We start from the raw sequence: 19,080 nt of genomic DNA on the forward strand, positions 1-19,080 counted from the left end.
GGTCCTGATATTTCCATAAATCCTGGTGGAGTCTACTCAGTATTGATATTTTCATAAATGCTTGTAGAGTCCCCTCAGTCCTGATATTTGCATAAATCCTTGTAGAGTCTCCTCAGTCCTAATTTTTTCATAAATCCTTCTAGAGTGTCCTTGTTCCTGATATTTTCATAAATCCTTTTAGAGTCTTCTCAGTCTTGATAATTTCATAAATCTTTGTAGAGTATCCTGAGTCCTGATATTTTCATAAATAATTGTGTACAGTCTTCTCAGTCCTGGTAATTTAATAAATCCTTGTAGAGTCTCCTCAGTCCTGATATTTTCATAAATCCTGGTGGAGTCTACACAGTATTGATATTTTCATAAATGCTTGTAGAGTCCCCGCAGTACTGATATTTTCATAAATCCTTGTAGAGTCTCCTCAGTCCTGATTTTTTCATAAATCTTTGTCGAGTATCCTGAGTCCTGATATTTTCATAAATAATTGTATACAGTCTCCTCAGTCCTGGTAATTTAATAAATCCTTGTAGAGTCTCCTCAGTCCTGATATTTTAATAAATTCTTTTAGAGTCTCCTCAGTCTTGATAGTTTCATAATTCTTTGTAGAGTATCTTGAGTCCTGATATTTTCATAAATAATTGTATACAGTCTCCTCAGTCCTGGTAATTTAATAAATCCTTGTAGAATCTCCACAGTCCTGATATTTTCATAAATACTGGTGGAGTCTACTCAGTACTGATATTTTCATAAATGCTTGTAAAGTCTCCTCAGTACTGATGTTTTCTTAAATCCTTGTGGAGTCTCCTGGGTCCTGATATTTCCATAAATCCTGGTGGAGTCTACTCAGTATTGATATTTTCATAAATCCTTGTAAAGTCTCCTCAGTCCTGATATTTTCATAAATTCTTGTAGATTCTCCTCGGTCTTGATATTTTCATAAATCCTTGTAGAGTCTCCTCAATCTTGATAATTTCATAAATCTTTGTAGAGTGTCTAGAGTTCTGATATTTTCATAAATAATTGTATACAGTCTCCTCAGTCCTGGTAATTTAATGAATACTTGTAGAGTCTCCTCAGTCCTGACATTTTCATAAATCATTGTAAAGTCTCCTCAGTCCTGATATTTTCATAAATCCTTGTAGAGTCTCCTCAGTCCTGTTATTTTCATAAATCCTTGTAAAGTCTCCTCAGTCCTGATATTTTCATAAATCCTTGTAGAGTCTCCTCAATCTTGAGAATTTCATAAATCTTTGCAGAGTATCCTGAGTCCTGATATTTTCATAAATAATTGTGTACAGTCTTCTCAGTCCTGGTAATTTAATAAATCCTTGTAGAGTGTCCTCAGTCCTGATATTTTCATAAATCCTGGTGGAGTCTACACAGTATTGATATTTTCATAAATGCTTGTAGAATCCCCGCAGTCCTGATATTTTCATAAATCCTTTTGGAGTCTCCTCAGTCCTGATTTTTTCATAAATCTTTGTCGAGTATCCTGAGTCCTGATATTTTCATAAATAATTGTATACAGTCTCCTCAGTCCTGGTAATTTAATAAATCCTTGTAGAGTCTCCTCAGTCCTGATATTTTAATAAATCATTTTAGAGTCTCCTCAGTCTTGATAGCTTCATAATTCTTTGTAGAGTATCTTGAGTCCTGATATTTTCATAAATAATTGTATACGGTCTCCTCAGTCCTGGTAATTTAATAAATCCTTGTAGAGTCTCCTCAGTCCTGATATTTTCATAAATACTGGTGGAGTCTACTCAGTACTGATATTTTCATAAATGCTTGTAAAGTCTCCTCAGTCCTGATATTTTCTTAAATCATTGTGGAGTCTCCTGGGTCCTGATATTTCCATAAATCCTGGTGGAGTCTACTCAGTATTGATATTTTTATAAATGCTTGTAGAGTCCCCTCAGTCCTGATATTTTCATAAATCCTTGTAAAGTCTCCTCAGTCCTGATATTTTCATAAATTCTTGTAGATTCTCCTCGGTCCTGATATTTTCATAAATCCTTGTAGAATCTCATAAATCTTGATAATTTCATAAATCTTTGTAGAGTGTCTAGAGTCCTGATATTTTCATAAATAATTGTATACAGTCTCCTCAGTCCTGGTAATTTAATGAATCCTTGTAGAGTCTCCTCATTCCTGACATTTTCATAAATCCTTGTAGAGTCTCCTCAATCTTGAGAATTTCATAAATCTTTCTAGAGTATCCTGAGTCCTGATATTTTCATAAATAATTGTATACAGTCTTCTCAGTCCTGGTAATTTAATAAATCCTTGTAGAGTCTCCTCAGTCCTGATATTTTCATAAATCCTGGTGGAGTCTACACAGTATTGATATTTTCATAAATGCTTGTAGAGTCCCCGCAGTTCTGATATTTTCATAAATCCTTGTAGAGTCTCCTCAGTCCTGATTTTTTCATAAATCTTTGTCGAGTATCCTGAGTCCTGATATTTTCATAAATAATTGTATACAGTCTCCTCAGTCCTGGTAATTTAATAAATCCTTGTAGAGTCTCCTCAGTCCTGATATTTTAATAAATTCTTTTAGAGTCTCCTCAGTCTTGATAGTTTCATAATTCTTTGTAGAATATCTTGAGTCCTGATATTTTCATAAATAATTGTATACAGTCTCCTCAGTCCTGGTAATTTAATAAATCCTTGTCGAGTCTCCTGAGTCCTGATATTTTCATAAATACTGGTTGAGTCTACTCAGTACTGATATTTTCATAAATGCTTGTAAAGTCTCCTCAGTCCTGATAATTTCTTAAATCCTTGTGGAGTCTCCTGGGTCCTGATATTTCCATAAATCCTGGTGGAGTCAACTCAGTATTGATATTTTCATAAATGCTTGTAGAGTCCCCTCAGTCCTGATATTTTCATAAATCCTTGTAAAGTCTCCTCAGTCCTGATATTTTCATAAATGCTTGTAGAGTCCCCTCAGTCCTGATATTTTCATAAATCCATGTAGAGTTTCCTCAATCTTGATAATTTCATAAATCTTTGCAGAGTATCCTGAGTCCTGATATTTTCATAAATAATTGTATACAGTCTTCTCAGTCCTGGTAATTTAATAAATCTTTGTAGAGTCTCCTCAGTCCTGATATTTTCATAAATCCTGGTGGAGTCTACTCAGTACTGATATTTTCATAAATGCTTGTAGAGTCCCCTCAGTCCTGATATTTTCATAAATCCTTGTAAAGTCTCCTCAGTCCTGATATTTGCATAAATCCTTGTAGAGTCTACTCAGTCCTGATATTTGCATAAATCCTTGTAGAGTCTCCTCAGTCTTGATAATTTCATAAATCTTTGTAGTATATCCTGAGTTCTGATATTTTCATAAATAATTGTATACAGTCTCCTCAGTCCTGGTAATTTAATAAATCCTTGAAGAATCTCCTCAGTCCTGATATTTTCATAAATCCTGGTGGAGTGGACTGTGTACTGATATTTTCATAAATGCTTGTAGAGTCCCCGCAGTTCTGATATTTTCATAAATCCTTGTAGAGTCTCCTCAGTCCTGATATTTGCATAAATCCTTGTAGAGTCTCCTCAGTCCTGATTTTTTCATAAATCCTTGTAGAGTGTCCTCGGTCCTGATATATTCAAAATTCGTTTCAGAGTCTCCTCAGACTTGATAATTTCATAAACCTTTGTAGAGTATCCTGATTCCTGATATTTTCATAAATAATTGTACACAGTCTCCTCAGTCCTGATATTTTCATAAATCCTTGTAGAGTCTTCTCAATCTTGATAATTTCATAAATCTTTGTAGAGTATCCTGAGTCCTGATATTTTCATAAATAATTGTATACAGTCTTCTCAGTCCTGGTAATTCAATAAATCCTTGTAGAGTCTCCTCAGTCCTGATATTTTCATAAATCCTGGTGGAATCTACTCAGTACTGATATTTTGATAAATGCTTGTAGAGTCCCCTCATTCCTGATATTTTCATAAATCCTTGTAAAGTCTCCTCAGTCCTGATATTTGCATAAATCCTTGTAGAGTCTACTCAGTCCTGATATTTGCATAAATCCTTGTAGAGTTTCCTCAGTCCTAATTTTTTCATAAATCCTTCTAGAGTGTCCTCGGTCCTGATATTTTCATAAATCCTTTTAGAGTCTTCTCAGTCTTGATAATTTCATAAATCTTTGTAGAGTATCCTGAGTCCTGATATTTTCATAAATAATTGTGTACAGTCTTCTCAGTCCTGGTAATTTAATAAATCCTTGTAGAGTGTCCTCAGTCCTGATATTTTCATAAATCCTGGTGGAGTCTACACAGTATTGATATTTTCATAAATGCTTGTAGAATCCCCGCAGTCCTGATATTTTCATAAATCCTTGTAGAGTCTCCTCAGTCCTGATTTTTTCATAAATCTTTGTCGAGTATCCTGAGTCCTGATATTTTCATAAATAATTGTATACAGTCTCCTCAGTCCTGGTAATTTAATAAATCCTTGTAGACTCTCCTCAGTCCTGATATTTTAATAAATCCTTTTAGAGTCTCCTCAGTCTTGATAGTTTCATAATTCTTTGTGGAGTATCTTGAGTCCTGATATTTTCATAAATAATTGTATACAGTCTCCTCAGTCCTGGTAATTTAATAAATCCTTGTAGAGTCTCCTCAGTCCTGATATTTTCATAAATACTGGTGGAGTCTACTCAGTACTGATATTTTCATAAATGCTTGTAAAGTCTCCTCAGTCCTGATATTTTCTTAAATCCTTGTGGAGTCTCCTGGGTCCTGATATTTCCATAAATCCTGGTGGAGTCTACTCAGTATTGATATTTTCATAAATGCTTGTAGAGTCCCCTCAGTCCTGATATTTGCATAAATCCTTGTAGAGTCTACTCGGTCCTGATATTTGCATAAATCCTTATAGAGTCTCCTCAGTCCTAATTTTTTCATAAATCCTTCTAGAGTGTCCTCGTTCCTGATATTTTCATAAATCCTTTTAGAGTCTTCTCAGTCTTGATAATTTCATAAATCTTTGTAGAGTATCCTGAGTCCTGATATTTTCATAAATAATTGTCTACAGTCTTCTCAGTCCTGGTAATTTAAAAAATCCTTGTAGAGACTCCTCAGTCCTGATATTTTCATAAATCCTGGTGGAGTCTACACAGTATTGATATTTTCATAAATGCTTGTAGAGTCCCCGCAGTACTGATATTTTCATAAATCCTTGTAGAGTCTCCTCAGTCCTGATTTTTTCATAAATCTTTGTCGAGTATCCTGAGTCCTGATATTTTCATAAATAATTGTATACAGTCTCCTCAGTCCTGGTAATTTAATAAATCCTTGTAGAGTCTCCTCAGTCCTGATATTTTAATAAATTCTTTTAGAGTCTCCTCAGTCTTGATAGTTTCATAATTCTTTGTAGAGTATCTTGAGTCCTGATATTTTCATAAATAATTGTATACAGTCTCCTCAGTCCTGGTAATTTAATAAATCCTTGTAGAATCTCCACAGTCCTGATATTTTCATAAATACTGGTGGAGTCTACTCAGTACTGATATTTTCTTAAATGCTTGTAAAGTCTCCTCAGTCCTGATGTTTTCTTAAATCCTTGTGGAGTCTCCTGGGTCCTGATATTTCCATAAATCCTGGTGGAGTCTACTCAGTATTGATATTTTCATAAATCCTTGTAAAGTCTCCTCAGTCCTGATATTTTCATAAATTCTTGTAGATTCTCCTCGGTCTTGATATTTTCATAAATCCTTGTAGAGTCTCCTCAATCTTGATAATTTCATAAATCTTTGTAGAGTGTCTAGTGTTCTGATATTTTCATAAATAATTGTATACAGTCTCCTCAGTCCTGGTAATTTAATGAATACTTGTAGAGTCTCCTCAGTCCTGACATTTTCATAAATCATTGTAAAGACTCCTCAGTCCTGATATTTTCATAAATCCTTGTAGAGTCTCCTCAGTCCTGTTATTTTTATAAATCCTTGTAAAGTCTCCTGAGTCCTGATATTTTCATAAATAATTGTGTACAGTCTTCTCAGTCCTGGTAATTTAATAAATCCTTGTAGAGTGTCCTCAGTCCTGATATTTTCATAAATCCTGGTGGAGTCTACACAGTATTGATATTTTCATAAATGCTTGTAGAATCCCCGCAGTCCTGATATTTTCATAAATCCTTGTAGAGTCTCCTCAGTCCTGATTTTTTCATAAATCTTTGTCGAGTATCCTGAGTCCTGATATTTTCATAAATAATTGTATACAGTCTCCTCAGTCCTGGTAATTTAATAAATCCTTGTAGAGTCTCCTCAGTCCTGATATTTTAATAAATCATTTTAGAGTCTCCTCAGTCTTGATAGTTTCATAATTCTTTGTAGAGTATCTTGAGTCCTGATATTTTCATAAATAATTGTATACAGTCTCCTCAGTCCTGGTAATTTAATAAATCCTTGTAGAGTCTCCTCAGTCCTGATATTTTCATAAATACTGGTGGAGTCTCCTCAGTACTGATATTTTCATAAATGCTTGTAAAGTCTCCTCAGTCCTGATATTTTCTTAAATCCTTGTGGAGTCTCCTGGGTCCTGATATTTCCATAAATCCTGGTGGAGTCTACTCAGTATTGATATTTTCATAAATGCTTGTAGAGTCCCCTCAGTCCTGATATTTTCATAAATCCTTGTAAAGTCTCCTCAGTCCTGATATTTTCATAAATTCTTGTAGATTCTCCTCGGTCCTGATATTTTCATAAATCCTTGTAGAATCTCATAAATCTTGATAATTTCATAAATCTTTGTAGAGTGTCTGGAGTCCTGATATTTTAATAAATAATTGTATACAGTCTCCTCAGTCCTGGTAATTTAATGAATCCTTGTAGAGTCTCCTCATTCCTGACATTTTCATAAATCATTGTAAAGACTCCTCAGTCCTGATATTTTCATAAATCCTTGTAGAGTCTCCACAGTCCTGTTATTTTCATAAATCCTTGTAAAGTCTCCTCAGTCCTGATATTTTCATAAATCCTTGTAGAGTCTCCTCAATCTTGAGAATTTCATAAATCTTTGTAGAGTATCCTGAGTCCTGATATTTTCATAAATAATTGTATACAGTCTTCTCAGTCCTGGTAATTTAATAAATCCTTGTAGAGTCTCCTCAGTCCTGATATTTTCATAAATCCTGGTGGAGTCTACACAGTACTGATATTTTCATAAATGCTTGTAGAGTCCCCGCAGTCCTGATATTTTCATAAATCCTTGTAGAGTCTCCTCAGTCCTGATATTTTCATAAATCCTTGTAGAGTCTCCTCAGTCCTGATATTTTCATAAATCTTTGTCGAGTATACTGAATCTTGATATTTTCATAAATAATTGTATACAGTCTCCTCAGTCCTGGTAATTTAATAAATCCTTGTAGAGTCTACTCAGTCCTGATATTTTCATAAATGCTTGTAAAGTCTCCTCAGTCCTGACATTTTCTTAAATCCTTGTGGAGTCTCCTCGGTCCTGATATTTCCATAAATCCTGGTGGAGTCTACTCAGTACTGATATTTTGATAAATGCTTGTAGAGTCCCCTCAGTCCTGATATTTTCATAAATCCTTGTAAAGTCTCCTCAGTCCTGATATTTGCATAAATCCTTGTAGAGTCTACTCTGTCCTGATATTTGCATAAATCCTTGTAGAGTCTCCTCAGTCCTAATTTTTTCATAAATCCTTCTAGAGTGTCCTCGTTCCTGATATTTTCATAAATCCTTTTAGAGTCTTCTCAGTCTTGATAATTTCATAAATCTTTGTAGAGTATCCTGAGTCCTGATATTTTCATAAATAATTGTGTACAGTCTTCTCAGTCCTGGTAATTTAATAAATCCTTGTAGAGTCTCCTCAGTCCTGATATTTTCATAAATCCTGGTGGAGTCTACACAGTATTGATATTTTCATAAATGCTTGTAGAGTCCCCGCAGTCCTGATATTTTCATAAATCCTTGGAGAGTCTCCTCAGTCCTGATTTTTTCATAAATCTTTGTCGAGTATCCTGAGTCCTGATATTTTCATAAATAATTGTATACAGTCTCCTCAGTCCTGGTAATTTAATAAATCCTTGTAGAGTCTCCTCAGTCCTGATATTTTAATAAATTCTTTTAGAGTCTCCTCAGTCTTGATAGTTTCATAATTCTTTGTAGAGTATCTTGAGTCCTGATATTTTCATAAATCCAGGTGGAGTCTACACAGTATTGATATTTTCATAAATGCTTGTAGAGTCCCCGCAGTCCTGATATTTTCATAAATCCTTGTAGAGTCTCCTCAGTCCTGATTTTTTCATAAATCTTTGTCGAGTATCCTGAGTCCTGATATTTTCATAAATAATTGTATACAGTCTCCTCAGTCCTGGTAATTTAATAAATCCTTGTAGAGTCTCCTCAGTCCTGATATTTTAATAAATTCTTTTAGAGTCTCCTCAGTCTTGATAGTTTCATAATTCTTTGTAGAGTATCTTGAGTCCTGATATTTTCATAAATAATTGTATACAGTCTCCTCAGTCCTGGTAATTTAATAAATCCTTGTAGAATCTCCACAGTCCTGATATTTTCATAAATACTGGTGGAGTCTACTCAGTACTGATATTTTCATAAATGCTTGTAAAGTCTCCTCAGTCCTGATGTTTTCTTAAATCCTTGTGGAGTCTCCTGGGTCCTGATATTTCCATAAATCCTGGTGGAGTCTACTCAGTATTGATATTTTCATAAATCCTTGTAAAGTCTCCTCAGTCCTGATATTTTCATAAATTCTTGTAGATTCTCCTCGGTCTTGATATTTTCATAAATCCTTGTAGAGTCTCCTCAATCTTGATAATTTCATAAATCTTTGTAGAGTGTCTAGAGTTCTGATATTTTCATAAATAGTTGTATACAGTCTCCTCAGTCCTGGTAATTTAATGAATACTTGTAGAGTCTCCTCAGTCCTGACATTTGCATAAATCATTGTAAAGACTCCTCAGTCCTGATATTTTCATAAATCCTTGTAGAGTCTCCTCAGTCCTGTTATTTTCATAAATCCTTGTAAAGTCTCCTCAGTCCTGATATTTTCATAAATCCTTGTAGAGTCTACTCAGTCCTGATATTTTCATAAATCCTTGTAGAGTCTCCTCAATCTTGAGAATTTCATATATCTTTGTAGAGTATCCTGAGTCCTGATATTTTCATAAATAATTGTATACAGTCTTCTCAGTCCTGGTAATTTAATAAATCCTTGTAGAGTCTCCTCAGTCCTGATATTTTCATAAATCCTGGTGGAGTCTACACAGTATTGATATTTTCATAAATGCTTGTAGAGTCCCCGCAGTCCTGATATTTGCATAAATCCTTGTAGAGTCTACTCAGTCCTGATATTTTCATAAATCCTTTTAGAGTTTTCTCAGTCTTGATAATTTCATAAATCTTTGCAGAGTATCCTGAGTCCTGATATTTTCATAAATAATTGTATACAGTCTTCTCAGTCCTGGTAATTTAATAAATCTTTGTAGAGTCTCCTCAGTCCTGATATTTTCATAAATACTGGTGGAGTCTACTCAGTACTGATATTTTCATAAATGCTTGTAAAGTCTCCTCAGTCCTGATGTTTTCTTAAATCCTTGTGGAGTCTCCTGGGTCCTGATATTTCCATAAATCCTGGTGGAGTCTACTCAGTATTGATATTTTCATAAATCCTTGTAAAGTCTCCTCAGTCCTGATATTTTCATAAATTCTTGTAGATTCTCCTCGGTCTTGATATTTTCATAAATCCTTGTAGAGTCTCCTCAATCTTGATAATTTCATAAATCTTTGTAGAGTGTCTAGAGTTCTGATATTTTCATAAATAGTTGTATACAGTCTCCTCAGTCCTGGTAATTTAATGAATACTTGTAGAGTCTCCTCAGTCCTGACATTTTCATAAATCATTGTAAAGACTCCTCAGTCCTGATATTTTCATAAATCCTTGTAGAGTCTCCTCAGTCCTGTTATTTTCATAAATCCTTGTAAAGTCTCCTCAGTCCTGATATTTTCATAAATCCTTGTAGAGTCTCCTCAATCTTGAGAATTTCATAAATCTTTGTAGAGTATCCTGAGTCCTGATATTTTCATAAATAATTGTATACAGTCTTCTCAGTCCTGGTAATTTAATAAATCCTTGTAGAGTCTCCTCAGTCCTGATATTTTCATAAATAATTGTATACAGTCTCCTCAGTCCTGGTAATTTAATAAATCCTTGTAGAGTCTCCTCAGTCCTGATATTTTAATAAATTCTTTTAGAGTCTCCTCAGTCTTGATAGTTTCATAATTCTTTGTAGAGTATCTTGAGTCCTGATATTTTCATAAATAATTGTATACAGTCTCCTCAGTCCTGGTAATTTAATAAATCCTTGTCGAGTCTCCTGAGTCCTGATATTTTCATAAATACTGGTTGAGTCTACTCAGTACTGATATTTTCATAAATGCTTGTAAAGTCTCCTCAGTCCTGATAATTTCTTAAATCCTTGTGGAGTCTCCTGGGTCCTGATATTTCCATAAATCCTGGTGGAGTCAACTCAGTATTGATATTTTCATAAATGCTTGTAGAGTCCCCTCAGTCCTGATATTTTCATAAATCCTTGTAAAGTCTCCTCAGTCCTGATATTTTCATAAATGCTTGTAGAGTCCCCTCAGTCCTGATATTTTCATAAATCCATGTAGAGTCTCCTCAATCTTGATAATTTCATAAATCTTTGCAGAGTATCCTGAGTCCTGATATTTTCATAAATAATTGTATACAGTCTTCTCAGTCCTGGTAATTTAATAAATCTTTGTAGAGTCTCCTCAGTCCTGATATTTTCATAAATCCTGGTGGAGTCTACTCAGTACTGATATTTTCATAAATGCTTGTAGAGTCCCCTCAGTCCTGATATTTTCATAAATCCTTGTAAAGTCTCCTCAGTCCTGATATTTGCATAAATCCTTGTAGAGTCTACTCAGTCCTGATATTTGCATAAATCCTTGTAGAGTCTCCTCAGTCTTGATAATTTCATAAATCTTTGTAGTATATCCTGAGTTCTGATATTTTCATAAATAATTGTATACAGTCTCCTCAGTCCTGGTAATTTAATAAATCCTTGTAGAATCTCCTCAGTCCTGATATTTTCATAAATCCTGGTGGAGTGGACTGTGTACTGATATTTTCATAAATGCTTGTAGAGTCCCCGCAGTTCTGATATTTTCATAACTCCTTGTAGAGTCTCCTCAGTCCTGATATTTGCATAAATCCTTGTAGAGTCTCCTCAGTCCTGATTTTTTCATAAATCCTTGTAGAGTGTCCTCGGTCCTGATATATTCAAAATTCGTTTCAGAGTCTCCTCAGACTTGATAATTTCATAAACCTTTGTAGAGTATCCTGATTCCTGATATTTTCATAAATAATTGTACACAGTCTCCTCAGTCCTGATATTTTCATAAATCCTTGTAGAGTCTCCTCAATCTTGATAATTTCATAAATCTTTGTAGAGTATCCTGAGTCCTGATATTTTCATAAATAATTGTATACAGTCTTCTCAGTCCTGGTAATTTAATAAATCCTTGTAGAGTCTCCTCAGTCCTGATATTTTCATAAATCCTGGTGGAGTCTACTCAGTACTGATATTTTGATAAATGCTTGTAGAGTCCCCTCAGTCCTGATATTTTCATAAATCCTTGTAAAGTCTCCTCAGTCCTGATATTTGCATAAATCCTTGTAGAGTCTACTCGGTCCTGATATTTGCATAAATCCTTGTAGAGTCTCCTCAGTCTTGATAGTTTCATAATTCTTTGTAGAGTATCTTGAGTCCTGATATTTTCATAAATAATTGTATACAGTCTCCTCAGTCCTGGTAATTTAATAAATCCTTGTAGAGTCTCCTGAGTCCTGATATTTTCATAAATACTGGTTGAGTCTACTCAGTACTGATATTTTCATAAATGCTTGTAAAGTCTCCTCAGTCCTGATAATTTCTTAAATCCTTGTGGAGTCTCCTGGGTCCTGATATTTCCATAAATCCTGGTGGAGTCTACTCAGTATTGATATTTTCATAAATCCTTGTAAAGTCTCCTCAGTCCTGATATTTTCATAAATTCTTGTAGATTCTCCTCGGTCTTGATATTTTCATAAATCCTTGTAGAGTCTCCTCAATCTTGATAATTTCATAAATCTTTGTAGAGTGTCTAGAGTTCTGATATTTTCATAAATAATTGTATACAGTCTCCTCAGTCCTGGTAATTTAATGAATACTTGTAGAGTCTCCTCAGTCCTGACATTTTCATAAATCATTGTAAAGACTCCTCAGTCCTGATATTTTCATAAATCCTTGTAGAGTCTCCTCAGTCCTGTTATTTTCATAAATCCTTGTAAAGTCTCCTCAGTCCTGATATTTTCATAAATCCTTGTCGAGTCTCCTCAGTCCTGATTTTTTCATAAATCTTTGTCGAGTATCCTGAGTCCTGATATTTTCATAAATAATTGTATACAGTCTCCTCAGTCCTGGTAATTTAATAAATCCTTGTAGAGTCTCCTCAGTCCTGATATTTTAATAAATCATTTTAGAGTCTCCTCAGTCTTGATAGTTTCATAATTCTTTGTAGAGTATCTTGAGTCCTGATATTTTAATAAATAATTGTATACAGTCTCCTCAGTCCTGGTAATTTAATAAATCCTTGTAGAGTGTCCTCAGTCCTGATATTTTCATAAATCCTGGTGGAGTCTACACAGTATTGATATTTTCATAAATGCTTGTAGAATCCCCGCAGTCCTGATATTTTCATAAATCCTTGTAGAGTCTCCTCAGTCCTGATTTTTTCATAAATCTTTGTCGAGTATCCTGAGTCCTGATATTTTCATAAATAATTGTATACAGTCTCCTCAGTCCTGGTAATTTAATAAATCCTTGTAGAGTCTCCTCAGTCCTGATATTTTAATAAATCATTTTAGAGTCTCCTCAGTCTTGATAGTTTCATAATTCTTTGTAGAGTATCTTGAGTCCTGATATCTTCATAAATAATTGTATACAGTCTCCTCAGTCCTGGTAATTTAATAAATCCTTGTAGAGTCTCCTCAGTCCTGATATTTTCATAAATACTGGTGGAGTCTACTCAGTACTGATATTTTCATAAATGCTTGTAAAGTCTCCTCAGTCCTGATATTTTCTTAAATCCTTGTGGAGTCTCCTGGGTCCTGATATTTCCATAAATCCTGGTGGAGTCTACTCAGTATTGATATTTTCATAAATGCTTGTAGAGTCCCCTCAGTCCTGATATTTTCATAAATCCTTGTAAAGTCTCCTCAGTCCTGATATTTTCATAAATTCTTGTAGATTCTCCTCGGTCCTGATATTTTCATAAATCCTTGTAGAATCTCATAAATCTTGATAATTTCATAAATCTTTGTAGAGTGTCTAGAGTCCTGATATTTTCATAAATAATTGTATACAGTCTCCTCAGTCCTGGTAATTTAATGAATCCTTGTAGAGTCTCCTCATTCCTGACATTTTCATAAATCATTGTAAAGACTCCTCAGTCCTGATATTTTCATAAATCCTTGTAGAGTCTCCTCAGTCCTGATATTTTCATAAATCCTTGTAGAGCCTCCTCAATCTTGAGAATTTCATAAATCTTTGAAGAGTATCCTGAGTCCTGATATTTTCATAACTAATTGTATACAGTCTTCTCAGTCCTGGTAATTTAATAAATCCTTGTAGAGTCTCCTCAGTCCTGATATTTTCATAAATCCTGGTGGAGTCTACACAGTATTGATATTTTCATAAATGCTTGTAGAGTCCCCGCAGTTCTGATATTTTCATAAATCCTTGTAGAGTCTCCTCAGTCCTGAGTTTTTCATAAATCTTTGTCGAGTATCCTGAGTCCTGATATTTTCATAAATAATTGTATACAGTCTCCTCAGTCCTGGTAATTTAATAAATCCTTGTAGAGTCTCCTCAGTCCTGATATTTTAATAAATTCTTTTAGAGTCTCCTCAGTCTTGATAGTTTCATAATTCTTTGTAGAGTATCTTGAGTCCTGATATTTTCATAAATAATTGTATACAGTCTCCTCAGTCCTGGTAATTTAATAAATCCTTGTAGAGTCTCCTGAGTCCTGATATTTTCATAAATACTGGTTGAGTCTACTCAGTACTGATATTTTCATAAATGCTTGTAAAGTCTCCTCAGTCCTGATAATTTCTTAAATCCTTGTGGAGTCTCCTGGGTCCAGATATTTGCATAAATCCTTGTAGAGTCTCCTCAGTCCTGATTTTTTCATAAATCCTTGTAGAGTGTCCTCGGTCCTGATATATTCAAAATTCGTTTCAGAGTCTCCTCAGACTTGATAATTTCATAAACCTTTGTAGAGTATCCTGATTCCTGATATTTTCATAAATAATTGTACACAGTCTCCTCAGTCCTGATATTTTCATAAATCCTTGTAGAGTCTCCTCAATCTTGATAATTTCATAAATCTTTGTAGAGTATCCTGAGTCCTGATATTTTCATAAATAATTGTATACAGTCTTCTCAGTCCTGGTAATTTAATAAATCCTTGTAGAGTCTCCTCAGTCCTGATATTTTCATAAATCCTGGTGGAGTCTACTCAGTACTGATATTTTGATAAATGCTTGTAGAGTCCCCTCAGTCCTGATATTTTCATAAATCCTTGTAAAGTCTCCTCAGTCCTGATATTTGCATAAATCCTTGTAGAGTCTACTCAGTCCTGATATTTGCATAAATCCTTGTAGAGTTTCCTCAGTCCTAATTTTTTCATAAATCCTTCTAGAGTGTCCTCGGTCCTGATATTTTCATAAATCCTTTTAGAGTCTTCTCAGTCTTGATAATTTCATAAATCTTTGTAGAGTATCCTGAGTCCTGATATTTTCATAAATAATTGTATACAGTCTCCTCAGTCCTGATATTTTAATAAATCCTTTTAGAGTCTCCTCAGTCTTGATAGTTTCATAATTCTTTGTAGAGTATCTTGAGTCCTGATATTTTCATAAATAATTGTATACAGTCTCCTCAGTCCTGGTAATTTAATAAATCCTTGTAGAGTCTCCTCAGTCCTGATATTTTCATAAATACTGGTGGAGTCTACTCAGTACTGATATTTTCATAAATGCTTGTAAAGTCTCCTCAGTCCTGATGTTTTCTTAAATCCTTGTGGAGTCTCCTGGGTCCTGATATTTCCATAAATCCTGGTGGAGTCTACTCAGTATTGATATTTTCATAAATGCTTGTAGAGTCCCCTCAGTCCTGATATTTTCATAAATCCTTGTAAAGTCTCCTCAGTCCTGATATTTGCATAAATCCTTGTAGAGTCTACTCAGTCCTGATATTTGCATAAATCCTTGTAGAGTCTCCTCAGTCTTGATAATTTCATAAATCTTTGTAGTATATCCTGAGTTCTGATATTTTCATAAATAATTGTATACAGTCTCCTCAGTCCTGGTAATTTAATAAATCCTTGTAGAATCTCCTCAGTCCTGATATTTTCATAAATCCTGGTGGAGTGGACTGTGTACTGATATTTTCATAAATGCTTGTAGAGTCCCCGCAGTTCTGATATTTTCATAAATCCTTGTAGAGTCTCCTCAGTCCAGATATTTGCATAAATCCTTGTAGAGTCTCCTCAGTCCTGATTTTTTCATAAATCCTTGTAGAGTGTCCTCGGTCCTGATATATTCAAAATTCGTTTCAGAGTCTCCTCAGACTTGATAATTTCATAAACCTTTGTAGAGTATCCTGATTCCTGATATTTTCATAAATAATTGTACACAGTCTCCTCAGTCCTGATATTTTCATAAATCCTTGTAGAGTCTCCTCAATCTTGATAATTTCATAAATCTTTGTAGAGTATCCTGAGTCCTGATATTTTCATAAATAATTGTATACAGTCTTCTCAGTCCTGGTAATTTAATAAATCCTTGTAGAGTCTCCTCAGTCCTGATATTTTCATAAATCATGGTGGAGTCTACTCAGTACTGATATTTTGATAAATGCTTGTAGAGTCCCCTCAGTCCTGATATTTTCATAAATCCTTGTAAAGTCTCCTCAGTCCTGATATTTGCATAAATCCTTGTAGAGTCTACTCAGTCCTGATATTTGCATAAATCCTTGTAGAGTTTCCTCAGTCCTAATTTTTTCATAAATCCTTCTAGAGTGTCCTCGGTCCTGATATTTTCATAAATCCTTTTAGAGTCTTCTCAGTCTTGATAATTTCATAAATCTTTGTAGAGTATCCTGAGTCCTGATATTTTCATAAATAATTGTGTACAGTCATCTCAGTCCTGGTAATTTAATAAATCCTTGTAGAGTGTCCTCAGTCCTGATATTTTCATAAATCCTGGTGGAGTCTACACAGTATTGATATTTTCATAAATGCTTGTAGAATCCCCGCAGTCCTGATATTTTCATAAATCCTTGTAGAGTCTCCTCAGTCCTGATTTTTTCATAAATCTTTGTCGAGTATCCTGAGTCCTGATATTTTCATAAATAATTGTATACAGTCTCCTCAGTCCTGGTAATTTAATAAATCCTTGTAGAGTCTCCTCAGTCCTGATATTTTAATAAATCCTTTTAGAGTCTCCTCAGTCTTGATAGTTTCATAATTCTTTGTAGAGTATCTTGAGTCCTGATATTTTCATAAATAATTGCATACGGTCTCCTCAGTCCTGGTAATTTAATAAATCCTTGTAGAGTCTCCTCAGTCCTGATATTTTCATAAATACTGGTGGAGTCTACTCAGTACTGATATTTTCATAAATGCTTGTAAAGTCTCCTCAGTCCTGATATTTTCTTAAATCATTGTGGAGTCTCCTGGGTCCTGATATTTCCATAAATCCTGGTGGAGTCTACTCAGTATTGATATTTTCATAAATGCTTGTAGAGTCCCCTCAGTCCTGATATTTTCATAAATCCTTGTAAAGTCTCCTCAGTCCTGATATTTTCATAAATTCTTGTAGATTCTCCTCGGTCCTGATATTTTCATAAATCCTTGTAGAATCTCATAAATCTTGATAATTTCATAAATCTTTGTAGAGTGTCTAGAGTCCTGATATTTTCATAAATAATTGTATACAGTCTCCTCAGTCCTGGTAATTTAATGAATCCTTGTAGAGTCTCCTCATTCCTGACATTTTCATAAATCCTTGTAGAGTCTCCTCAATCTTGAGAATTTCATAAATCTTTCTAGAGTATCCTGAGTCCTGATATTTTCATAAATAATTGTATACAGTCTTCTCAGTCCTGGTAATTTAATAAATCCTTGTAGAGTCTCCTCAGTCCTGATATTTTCATAAATCCTGGTGGAGTCTACACAGTATTGATATTTTCATAAATGCTTGTAGAGTCCCCGCAGTTCTGATATTTTCATAAATCCTTGTAGAGTCTCCTCAGTCCTGATTTTTTCATAAATCTTTGTCGAGTATCCTGAGTCCTGATATTTTCATAAATAATTGTATACAGTCTCCTCAGTCCTGGTAATTTAATAAATCCTTGTAGAGTCTCCTCAGTCCTGATATTTTAATAAATTCTTTTAGAGTCTCCTCAGTCTTGATAGTTTCATAATTCTTTGTAGAATATCTTGAGTCCTGATATTTTCATAAATAATTGTATACAGTCTCCTCAGTCCTGGTAATTTAATAAATCCTTGTCGAGTCTCCTGAGTCCTGATATTTTCATAAATACTGGTTGAGTCTACTCAGTACTGATATTTTCATAAATGCTTGTAAAGTCTCCTCAGTCCTGATAATTTCTTAAATCCTTGTGGAGTCTCCTGGGTCCTGATATTTCCATAAATCCTGGTGGAGTCAACTCAGTATTGATATTTTCATAAATGCTTGTAGAGTCCCCTCAGTCCTGATATATTCATAAATCCTTGTAAAGTCTCCTCAGTCCTGATATTTTCATAAATGCTTGTAGAGTCCCCTCAGTCCTGATATTTTCATAAATCCATGTAGAGTTTCCTCAATCTTGATAATTTCATAAATCTTTGCAGAGTATCCTGAGTCCTGATATTTTCATAAATAATTGTATACAGTCTTCTCAGTCCTGGTAATTTAATAAATCTTTGTAGAGTCTCCTCAGTCCTGATATTTTCATAAATCCTGGTGGAGTCTACTCAGTACTGATATTTTCATAAATGCTTGTAGAGTCCCCTCAGTCCTGATATTTTCATAAATCCTTGTAAAGTCTCCTCAGTCCTGATATTTGCATAAATCCTTGTAGAGTCCACTCAGTCCTGATATTTGCATAAATCCTTGTAGAGTCTCCTCAGTCTTGATAATTTCATAAATCTTTGTAGTATATCCTGAGTTCTGATATTTTCATAAATAATTGTATACAGTCTCCTCAGTCCTGGTAATTTAATAAATCCTTGAAGAATCTCCTCAGTCCTGATATTTTCATAAATCCTGGTGGAGTGTACTGTGTACTGATATTTTCATAAATGCTTGTAGAGTCCCCGCAGTTCTGATATTTTCATAAATCCTTGTAGAGTCTCCTCAGTCCTGATATTTGCATAAATCCTTGTAGAGTCTCCTCAGTCCTGATTTTTTCATAAATCCTTGTAGAGTGTCCTCGGTCCTGATATATTCAAAATTCGTTTCAGAGTCTCCTCAGACTTGATAATTTCATAAACCTTTGTAGAGTATCCTGATTCCTGATATTTTCATAAATAATTGTACACAGTCTCCTCAGTCCTGATATTTTCATAAATCCTTGTAGAGTCTCCTCAATCTTGATAACTTCATAAATCTTTGTAGAGTATCCTGAGTCCTGATATTTTCATAAATAATTGTATACAGTCTTCTCAGTCCTGGTAATTCAATAAATCCTTGTAGAGTCTCCTCAGTCCTGATATTTTCATAAATCCTGGTGGAATCTACTCAGTACTGATATTTTGATAAATGCTTGTAGAGTCCCCTCATTCCTGATATTTTCATAAATCCTTGTAAAGTCTCCTCAGTCCTGATATTTGCATAAATCCTTGTAGAGTCTACTCAGTCCTGATATTTGCATAAATCCTTGTAGAGTTTCCTCAGTCCTAATTTTTTCATAAATCCTTCTAGAGTGTCCTCGGTCCTGATATTTT

This window comes from Narcine bancroftii, chromosome 9 (genome assembly GCF_036971445.1).
Source record: "Narcine bancroftii isolate sNarBan1 chromosome 9, sNarBan1.hap1, whole genome shotgun sequence".
Taxonomy (NCBI): Eukaryota; Metazoa; Chordata; class Chondrichthyes; order Torpediniformes; family Narcinidae; genus Narcine; species Narcine bancroftii.